This window comes from Leopardus geoffroyi, chromosome B1 (assembly GCF_018350155.1).
Source record: "Leopardus geoffroyi isolate Oge1 chromosome B1, O.geoffroyi_Oge1_pat1.0, whole genome shotgun sequence".
Classification (NCBI taxonomy): Eukaryota; Metazoa; Chordata; class Mammalia; order Carnivora; family Felidae; genus Leopardus; species Leopardus geoffroyi.
The window spans coordinates 178,411,234-178,423,020 of NC_059327.1; positions in this window are offsets into that span (position 1 = coordinate 178,411,234).

Sequence of the window (11,787 nt, forward strand, 5' to 3'; positions counted from 1 at the left end):
CTGAAAGAGCCATGCAACATACATAAAGTTGCCAGATTTCACAAATCAAAATACAGGACACCCAGTTAAATCTGAATTTCAGATAAAGAGTGAATACTTTGTGATTCAAATGGGACATACTTATACAAAGCAAATATTCATCATTTACCTGAAATTCAAATATTTACATGAACTGAATATTATCTGAAAAACCCTGAGTATCCAAGGATTCTTCAGTCCCTACTGTCAGTCTACAGAACTCTATATTCTTGGGCTATGTTTTGGGGGTTGGTTCTAGAAAATTGTTATACTTAAAATTTAGAGCAACTCAACTCTGTTCATTAACACACATATGAAAGGAATCATCACTAAGGTGTACCAGGCTTATTTTAATTTACTTTAAAAAACAAGTTGTTGTATGCATTCATCTCCTTTTCAAAAATTTATTGTTGTTCCTGATCACAAAATAAACTTCTAATCACAATAGCACAGATTTTATTCCCTAGGGTTTAACACCAAAAGGGATAAAATGTGTTGATAACAATGATTTATTTCTTTTAATGAAACAAGCAAAATCGTGTATCTATTATTGCACCCTGCATTAAAAAAATAAAACTTCTCATGTTCCAGGATGTAGGTTATGTCAAAAACAAAAATGTTTTCAAGCGGTTATGTATTCATTTGCCAATATATGAATAGAACATTTTATAGAGTCCATGAATTCTTTATATTCTACCCCAATGTTCTGTTGTTAAGAAGACATTGCTTCATCCTTCAGTGTAAAGATTTAATTTGATAACTCGGATGTTTTATCTTCTGATATTTACAAACTTCACAAGACTATAGTTTTTTTTATTGTTTTTCTTTAGGTTATTTTAGTGGGGTATAAATCTGTAACTATGCTTTTGAAAAGAAAAAGTGATTCACTGTGTTTTACTCACTTATATTCAATTTTATGAGAAATAATATTTCACATAAAGTAAATTCAAGGTATTCAAATAAGAATATAGACCTTTAATGTTATCTTTTTATGAGCAGATTGTGATATTGTCAGGAATATGGGTGCTAGAATTGATGGCCTGGGTTCAGATGCATAAATTGGGGGAAACTATGCAAAATTTTTATGCCACATTTTCTTCATCTGTATGAGAATACCAATATTTTCACATAAGAGAATGGAGATGAGATTTAAGCGAATTAATTCTTGGAAAATGCTTAAAAATGTAAATAGCACTTAAAAGTTCCTACCCTAGTTAAATCACTAGTTTTAGGTCATTACCATATTTTCAATCATTTATACTTGTGATGAACTACTGTAAACACATTAATTATTTGACATATACATAGATTAGACATGATTATATCAAACATGTAAAACGGAACTACCATACTTTTTGATTTTGAAACTCAGTAGTATGCAGATATCCAATCATGTATACAAAATATTTTAAAGGCTTGTCAAAGTGTAGGAGCTTCAAGTTACAACTGTTATGGACTGCTAGCATTTTGTGGAACATAGTCAATTCTTGCTTAACAGGGTCTACTACCTTCCTTTGAACTTAAACATTAAACAGAAATGATGTTAGCACTCTAGATTCAAGAAATGTAATTGTTCTGGACTAAATCCAAATTTAGGTAGTAAAAGGATGTTAGATGTTTTTGGGTAATGATCCCACGATAAAACTTCACATCATAACATAAAAAGATGTTATATAGTTAACTTTTTATAGGATCATAAAAGTCCCATATTTCTTAAACCACATCAAAATTATATCAGCACTGGTTTCAAATTACCTGACATCTAATCACTCTGCTGGAATGATTTTTTTTTTTAATTTTTTTAACGTTTATTTATTATTGAGACAGAGAGAGACAGAGCATGAACAGGGGAGGGATAGAGAGAGGGAGACACGGAATCTGAAACAGGCTCCAGGCTCTGAGCGGTCAGCACAGAGCCCGACGCGGGGCTCGAACTCACGGACTGCGAGATCATGACCTGAGCCAAAGTCGGCCGCTTAACCAACGGAGCCACCCAGGCGCCCCTGGAATGATTTTACAATTCTTGATGTTTTTAAGCTTACTCACTTTGGGATGCGTGTGTGCGTGTGTGTGTGTGTGTGTGTGTGTGTGTGTGTGAGTCTCATAAATGGGAGAATATGAGCAAAACATTGATATTGATATATATATATATATATATATATAAACATATGTACATATTAAACATTTCTTCTATGTAATTTTAGCTTATTATTGTTGCTGTTGTCACTGTTATTTTGATTTGCTATCAGGAGATTGTAGGGTGGATATATTTGATGCCCAATGAAACTTCTCAGGCATCCAATATACAAGGACATTACTAGAATCTGATATTTCTACAAATAACTGCATGGCCACTGCCTGGCAGTAGAAAAAAATACATAAAAGGGGATCCATTATGCTATTGACAGTTACTTCTCTTGTCCCAGACCAAACATCATTAGGAACTTCAGAAGATATTGCAAGTCATGTGAAGTATGAACCAAGCATGAACCTTTCACTAAAGGACTCAAAATACTCCATTTCTCCTCATAATCAGCCTTACTGAACCACAACCAGAAGTTCTGGTCTCTAAGATAATCCTGCTCTATCCATACTTTCTAAATCCCCTTGTTTGACTCAGTCCTTCCCTTCACCTTTCCTGAATATCATAAAAACATTTTATTTTACTTTCTTTTAAAAAAAAATTAAGTGTTTTCTTTATTCTTGAGAGAGAGATCATGAGCAGGGGAGGGACAAAGCTACAGAGGGAGGGACACAGAATCCAAAGCAGGCTCTAGGCTCTGAGCTGTCAGCAGACAGTCTGACGTGGGGCTGGAACTCATTAGCCGTGAGGTCATGACCTGAGCTGAGGTTGGCTGCTCACCCCATTTTAGGCGTGGCTTAATTTTTTAAGCCTTTTAAAATAGGCGTCCCTCCTGGGTGGCGCAGTCGGTTAAGCGTCCGACTTCAGCCAGGTCACGATCTTGCGGTCCGTGAGTTCGAGCCCCGCGTCGGGCTCTGGGCTGATGGCTCAGAGCCTGGAGCCTGTTTCCGATTCTGTGTCTCCCTCTCTCTCTGCCCCTCCCCCGTTCATGCTCTGTCTCTCTCTGTCCCAAAAATAAATAAACGTTGAAAAAAAAATTTAAAAAAAAATAAAAATAAAATAGGCGTCCCTATTTTACTAACACTCCAGATCTGTGATTGGCAAAATTCCTTATATACTTAACCCCTTTAAAAATGTTTCTTTTTAAAACAAAATGTTTATTTATTTATTTTGAGAGACAGAGAGCATGCGTGTAAGTGAGGGAGGGGCAGAGAGAGAAGGAGAGAGAGAATCCCAAGCAGGCTCTGTGCTGTCAGCACAGAACCTGATGCAGGGCTTGATCTCATGAACCCCGAGGTCATGATCTGAGCCAAAATCAAGAGTCAGATGTTCAATCAACTGAGCCACCCAGGCACCCTTAAACGAATCTTTTTTTCTCTTCTTGACAGTAATTGATCTTTGGAGTATACCACCTCCCCCTAGTTTTGTCAAGTGGAGGCTATTCTCTAAATTGTCATTATTATTACCTTTATGGTCCCACATTCCATGTGTAAACGTCCATTGCCTCTTCCAATCCATAGTTCTTTCCTTCTTCAAAAACTCCAGATTTATATACTACCTAAATTTTGATTTAATCCAGCTACATTTCTTGAATCTAGAAAGCTAACATCATGTCTGTTTAATGGTTAAGTTCAAAGAAATGTAGTAAACAATGTTAAAGAAAAATTGACTATGTTCCAATAGATGCTAGCACTCCATAACAGTTTTAACATTGAGCCCATACTCTTTGACAACTCTTTAAAACCTTTCGTATAGGTGATTGGATATCTACATACAATTGAGTGTATCCTATGAGACATAGTACCACCCATGTATTCTGTCATTGCTATTACCTTCAGGTTTTCTACTTATTTTTTTGCAGTTGATGTCAATTACTGAGCCCTGTTTTCCTCTTCATCTCCACTCCTGTAATTCTTGTAAATCTATCTTCCATGGACATGACAGTAGTATGCTTTTTTTAATGTTTATTTATTTATTTTGAGAAAGAGAGAGAGAGAGCATGAACAAGGGAGGGGCAGAAAAAGAGGGAGAGAGAGAATCCCAAGCCGTTTCTGTATTGTCAGCACAGAGATAGATGCAGGGCCTGATCTCACAAACCATAAGATCATGACCTGAGCTTAAATCAAGAGTCAGTTGCTTAGCTGACTGGCACTCCGCCTCAGGATTCATTTTGAAAATGAATCCCATCAGATGGGATCCCCCTCATTATGTCATCACCAGCTGAACCCTTGTAGTTACATGTGGCCCCATATTCTTTAATTTTACAGTGTAAAATTGTACTATGTTATCAGTTGTCAAAGGCTATTTCTTTTATACTTGCTCTGGAACTCTTCCCTTTTTTTTACTCATAAACACTGTTCCAACAGTTACTGGAAGCACTCAAACATATATGTTTGATCGCATACCTCTCCTGTCTCATTTCTCCTCTTCCATTTACTGAGAAAGCATTTCACATGAAAAAGTGCTGAGATTGCCTTTCCTTCCAATGACATTTAAAATGACCTAATCCGGTTTCCACCATTCTTTCTAGAGTTCTTGCCAAGGTTGGATACAATTTTCATTGCCCAAATCAAGGTGGTTGCCTCCTTTTCATTTTAAGCTACTGCTTAAGACTGTTTAATACAATCCATTTCCTTGAAACAATTCTTGATGTTCTTCAATGGATGCTACTTCTCCATATCCTGTAATTCTCAAAATTCTTTAAAAAATCTTTAAAAATAGTTTTTAAATAGACTGAATATAACAGGAAACATCCCTGGATCCATTTTTGTTTACCTTGCTTTTCTTTTTCTATCTACATTCTTTCCCTACATCATTTCATCTACATTTAACTTCAACCCATGTATTGTGACTTTCAAATATATATCTTTACTTCTAATGTCCCTGGATATGCAAAACTTACTGCATAATTATTATAGTTGGATGTCTAGGTAATCACAAAATAAATGGCATCAATTCTTGAATTCATCCACCAAAGTTAAGCCTTTATCAATTTTTTGCCATTTCATCTATGTGCCCTAGCTAAATTCTATGATTTCTCTTCATCTTTAATGCTATCACCCTAATGCAAAGTACTTTGTTTGTCTTGAAGAAGACCATAATTAATGTCAGAAACAGTATATGGTACATGATAGTTATTATGTAAATATTTCAAGTAAGAAGAGAGAAGTTCCACAGGTGTCTTTAGAGCTGTTCTTTTCTTAGAAATAAGAAAAATTAAGGAATTGAAACTTTTCAATCTTTTGTTGATATGTATAAAATTGCAAGAAATAAGCATGGGTGAATTCTTAGAAGTGTTTTTTGGTAATAATAGGTCAAAAAGTTATACTGTCCAAGGTTTTGTAAAACAATCCAGTTTTGAAGTAAGAAATCCAGGTTTTTCTATCACTTCTGCAATTTTCAGTGTGTTGTTTTTCTCATTATTATGACTATCATAATTCCCAACATCACATCCTTATGTAATAATGATCCAAACAAGAAGGAAAAAGTGATGCAATACTCTTTGTTCTTGCACTACTCTAATTAGAAGAGCCCATTGATCTGTGATATCTGAATGATTACTCCTTGACATAAATACCTTTGACCCAGGGATGCTTACCAACCTCTTCCTACTTACCTCCCCTCAGTTCTCTCAATCCTTAACTGATATGTTAAACACCCCATGTGTATTACTTGATTAATGAGTCTCATGACATACTGTGACAAATTTAAGAAAACAACTTTTGGGCAGGGATTCCTATGACTGTCAGTTAGATTTCATACACAACCAGTTGGTTGAACTTATATTGTATGTAGCATCTCTCTAACAAATAAATCCTTTTACTTCTGTAATTCTGCTGCTGCTCCAATTAACTTGTAAGCACCATTACATTTACCTGGTGAAGCCCTCTTCCCCAATGGTGTGAGCACTAGTAAACTACGATCTCTTATATTTGGTGTTGGTCATGGTATTAGTATAGCCATCTTTCCATGGGTAGGAAACAGTGGAGCTGAAGATTTGGTCCCTCTAGGGTCGATAGAAATAAATGTTCTCATTTTTTTTTTTCACCCTATAATCAAGAAGAACAATTCTACTTCGAAGGTCCTCACTAGCTTCTACTTATTTTTCATTGATTATATCAAATCTTCACTCTTTGTCAATAACTGGGAAAGGGAAACAAATTGCCAGGACTAGCTTAGTTTGGCCATGATTAATCATTTAGGGATGATCAACTGGAAGGAAAAGGGAAAAAAAAATCTGCTAAGTAACCAGCAATGTTTGATACAATTGCCATCGAATGAGGATTGCCAAAATAAGCAAATAAAAATACAAGATGACCAGTTAAATTTGAATTTCAGATCAGCACCAAATAATTTTTTAATAAAAGATGTAAATAGAATTATCTAGGACAATTATGTAAACATATAATTGTACAAAAATTTATTCATTGTTGATCTGAAATCCAAATTTAACTGGATTTCCTGTATTTTTTCCCCACAATCCTACATTTAACCAAACTGGGAAGAAGCAAATATTTTTTTTTTTATTCTTGAATCTCAGATGATCTTTCAAATCCCTTTCATTCCATAAAACATTTGTCACCCAGATAAGCCAAAGGATAATATTGACACTAAATCTAGGGCTTCTTCTTCTCCCCCCTTTTCAAGCATTTTCTCTTTTTCTGTTATTTTGTATGCAGGTTTTTTTTTTTTTCCTATCAAAAGCAGTGTGGTGTTGAGAAAAGAGTTTAGGAACTAATTTCAGAGCTAGAACTAATTTCAAACTCGGTTGAACTGTTATCTGTGTAACCAGGGCTATGCTACTGCTTAAAATGCATTTGAGTTGATATGAGATTAAAGTAGTTTAAGATAATTTTAGAAGATATAAGAATATATTACATGATTATTATGTAATAAATAAGTACCAAGGAACCTTTCATTCTGAAGCTTGATAATCTGAGTTCATTTTGCGATGGTGTAAGTGTTCTCCTCTATTCACAAGAAGTATGTAGAAGCTTCGTGGAAAAACAATATTTTTTTTTAAATTTTTAATGTTTATTTATTTTTGAGAGAGAGACAAAGTATGAGCAGGGGAGGGGCAGAGACAGAGACACAGAATCTGAAGCAGGTTTCAGGCTCCGAGCTGTCAGCACAGAGCCCAACGCGGGGCTTGAACTCACGAACTGAGAGATCATGACCTGAGCCAAAGTTGGATGCTTAACCAACTGAGCTACCCAGGTGTCCCAAATGATATCAATATTGTCACTGAGGAAGTTTCAGACCTCATGGTAGTTTCCACGTGGCCACATTGCCCTCCATTTCATCAGCTCTTGAAACACACAAATTTCAGAGAGTTCTGTGCTCTGCTTCTGCACTGATATTCTACCACCTGGTTTCCAGGAAATAATACAACCATTTAATCGTTACAAGGAGAATCATGTGGCCAAATTCATATTGCTGTAGAATTTCTAACAAAAACAAAAGGACACCAAAATTTTCAGATGTTTCTAACTCCGTGCTGTAATATTTTGTAACAAGGCAAGCTTCACAAGGCTGATTGGCACTCCAGCTAATATTAGTAAATCTATGCTTTTAGAATATGAAATCTAAATTTATCCCCAACACAAACACAAATGAATATTCTTTTATATCAAGGAACTCTTACAGATGACTGCCAAAGGCAGTAGTATTTTGCTAAGTTTATGTTACCACAGCAGTGCATTGGAAAAGTGAGATCATCTTCTACGATTCACCCCATCTGGGGATAGACTACTTTAAACTTTATAATTTTTAAAGAAAAAAAAAAAGTGAAGAGAGAGGGGGAAAGGAGGGATATCTTCCCTCTTGAATCATGAGAAAATTTGCTCTAAGAGTTGGGTGATTTAGTTTCAAAAATAACATTTTGAAGAAGCAATAAACATTTAAGACAAAGGAAATATAGCTCAGTTTTCATCCAGTCATCTAGAAAACATTAGTTGACATTTGTAGTTCTATATTCCTTGAGACTTTCTGATTTCTTTTTGTTTGTTTTTTTTTTAATTATGTGGTTAAAGTATCTCCTAAACTTTCACATACTTTTATCTTACACACACAGCTAAGGGCTAGTCTATATTAGCCATTAAAAGGGTATAACGGGCCAAGCACAGAGGATTTTAGGACAGGGATACTACTTGGTATGATACTACAATGGTGGATACATGTCATTGTAAATTTGTCAAAACCTACAGGATAGACAGCACCAAGGGTGACTTTGGGTGCTAACGATGTGTCAGTATAGGTTCACGGACTATAAAAAATGTACCAGTCTGATGAAGGAGGTTGGTAAGTGAGGGGGTTATGCATGTGTGGGGCAGGGGGCATATGAGAATCTCTGTACCTCCTGCTCATTTTTTGCTGTGAACCGGAAACATCTCTAAAAGACAAAGGCTATTACAAAATGATGAGTGGATAATACAGCAATTTTTTGTCTTAAGTCACTTGCCTCAATTATAACTATAGATATAACATTTGCATATTTGATATATATGATTCTTATAATCCAAACTGTTATATTGATATTAAAAATGTAGCAATCTTAATTTTTTCTCACACATTTGCGTTGAATATATTTGTAGATTGACTCATAGACATCACAAAATAAAGCGCATACTTCAACTTTGAAGCAAAAGATCTTTTAAAAAATTTCTTAAAATGTTATTTTAGAGAGAGAAAGGGCCACAAGTGGGAGAGAGGGGCAGAAGGAGAGAGAGAGAGAGAGAGAGAGAGGGAGAGAGAGAGAGAGAGAGAGAGAGAGAGAGAGAGATTTTAATCAGTTTCCATGCTCAGTGCAAGTTCAATACAGAGCTCAATCCCACAACCCTAGGATCTCAACCTGAGCCAAAATTAAGAGTTGGATGCTCAACTGACTGAGCCAACCAGGCGCACCTGAAACAAAAGATCTTTTGAAAATAAATTAGCAGTAGTGGGTAGGACAGCACTCAACCTTTATAGAATATTAATTATAAAATAAAATGAGTTCATTTTTAGAAGACATAAAAATATCATTTGTGTTTTCCTTCTAAAATATTATTTCCAAGAAAAATTTTTTAAAATTGAAATTTCAATTAGGGTAAATTCTCATAAGGCATACTTTTCCATGAATATAAACACCATGTAAATATAATGCTAGTCTGCCATTATTTTCCTATTCAAAACAAATAAAATGAGTTGGGGGTCACTCCCTTTCAAAAAAGAATGAAAATCCAAAACACTAATTTACTTTCTTACTTATTCTTCTAATTCAAGATTAGTAAAAATGACCCTCTGCCTTCATTAAAATTGGCTTATTTAAATAAGTATTGCAATTAAATTCTAACCAGTGAATGTCAATTACTTGCAGATTAGGAATGAATTTATTTAGATCACTAGGGAAATTGATCTTGTATGTCTTCTCAAACACGATAAGATTTTCAACATTTATTTCATTTAGATCAGATGAAGGTATGGCCAAGCACATTCCCTTTACTAATTTTCTTTCTTAGCCTTGAAAATCATGTTATATTTGTGGGCCAGGTGTTTTAATATATTTTCATATATATGTACTGCTTTAGTAGTCTAAGCATAAATTAAAACATAATCACATTTCTTGACACTTCTTTACAACAACTTCCTGATGCTTTATCTTTAGAGAGTACAATGATATTAAGAGTTGGTTCATTTATGGTTTAATAGAATTTTTTTGAAAATAGCTTTAAAATTATTTTAATGAGTTGATACTTTCATGAGGTGGTTACAAATAGAATATTTCCTTAATGCAAACAAAAAAAAAGTTCAAAATACAATTTTTTAAAGCTAACTATTTCCAGAAAAAAATGCCTTAGTACATGTTATGAAAATTGTATTAGTGAACAAAACACATTTTTTCCTGCTGTTATAAATTGCTCACTTTATAAAAGATTAATATTTAGGGAGTTTTAGAAGAGTAAAAGAAACAGGAGAAAATAGCAAAGAGTGGGATGGAAAATGAGATTCAAAAAAACACTAAAAAAATAAACTAGCTCACTTGAGGAATGGTACTTCAATTGAGAAAATACTTTCCATGATAATTTGGTCGTTTTAAATTCTGTATGCCAGTATCTACTAGCTATAATGTTTTTAGTTGTCTCTGTGGATATGATTTGTTATATAAGGTGTGTTTCCTGCAAATAACTAAAAATCTAAAGGCAAAATAGCTAAATAATAAAGGGGTTTATTATCTCACATAATAAGTTGTGCTGGCAAAATCACATCCCAATCACATTACTAAGAATCCATGTTCTTTCCATCTTTCAATTCTCTCAACCTTAGCAGGTTTGTTAGTTGACCTGTTGGTCCCTCAATTTCTACAGCAGCTGTAAGTACCACAACCATGTGCACTATTGCTTGCACGCAACAAACAAACAAACAAAACACTCTTTTTGTTTATTTTTCTTAAAAGGAAAAATATATCTCCTATTTTTCCAGAACGTTTCTCCAAAGCCTCACTGATAGAAATTGTGTTTGCATGAGCTAACTGATGTAATCATTGAAAAGGGAGATTAGCATTATCATCATTGCTTTAGATTAGGATTCACTTCAAGGTTAGGGCTTGGGCTAACATTTTTGTGAGATATGCAAAAAATCGTGGACACATAAAACAAATCAGAGGGCAATTACTAAGGGAGAGAGAGAAACTGCCATTGGATAATCAACACAAGAGTCTACTGCTGTGCAAGTGTAATCATGCCGTAATCAAAAGCACTAAGAAAAGAAAGAGTTAAGATGGCAGAGAAATAGGGGGACCCTGGGCTTTTCTTGTCCCACAAACACAGCTGTATTGAGGTCAGATTACTTGGAACACCCAGGAACTCTATCTGTGGAGTGACAGAAGAATCTCCACAGTTGGAAGGAGAAGCTTGGCAGGTGTGAGTTGCATGAATGCGAACTTGGAGAGAGAAAATGGTGGTGCCTCGGAGAGGAGGCGACTCTTTATGTGGAGAGACAAAACGGAGAGAAAGACAGGGGTTGAGATTGTGTGGCATTGAGTTAGCACAATGGGAAAACTTCTTTGGACCATGGGCTGGGAAGTGAGAAGTGCTGAGTGTCCCAGTTCTTTTACTTCAAACAGCTTTCAGAGCTTAAACTCTGAGGTTTTGGAAGTGGGCAACTTTCTCCAGAGTGGAGCCAGGGCATGTGTTGCTAGTGGGGAAGGAACTGGCCCTGTGTGCATTGTGTGGTATAACGATCTCTGGGGCACACTGGGAGAGAACAGTCCCCTTCTTAGAGTACTTTTCGAAGAGGGTTTATTATCCCCCAATGACAAAAGACGCTGCAGGTGCCAGCCAAAGTCCTTTCATCAGCAGAGTGGAGAGGCTCTACTCTGGAGGAAGGGGGCAGACCCGTGTAGTGCTGCGTCCTTTTAGATTTTGGCTTTTGATCCCAGCCATGTGCCATAGAAAAAACATAGGAATGTTGTGGCATAGAGCAGGTGACTGGCCTTGCTATTCTGTGAGGGCTGCCTGAAGAGCAGGGCTTGAGATCTGCTGTCTAGGGAGGAGAGATTGGGGTGGGACCATTTCCTCCCCAACACCAGCACAGTGGGACTTCAGAGAGCAACACGGTGGCTCCCAGTGGAGGTGGGACATGCTTGCAACCTCACCCCCCCCCCCATGCCTGGCAACTGCTTATTTACTGGGGCAAGACTGACTCTA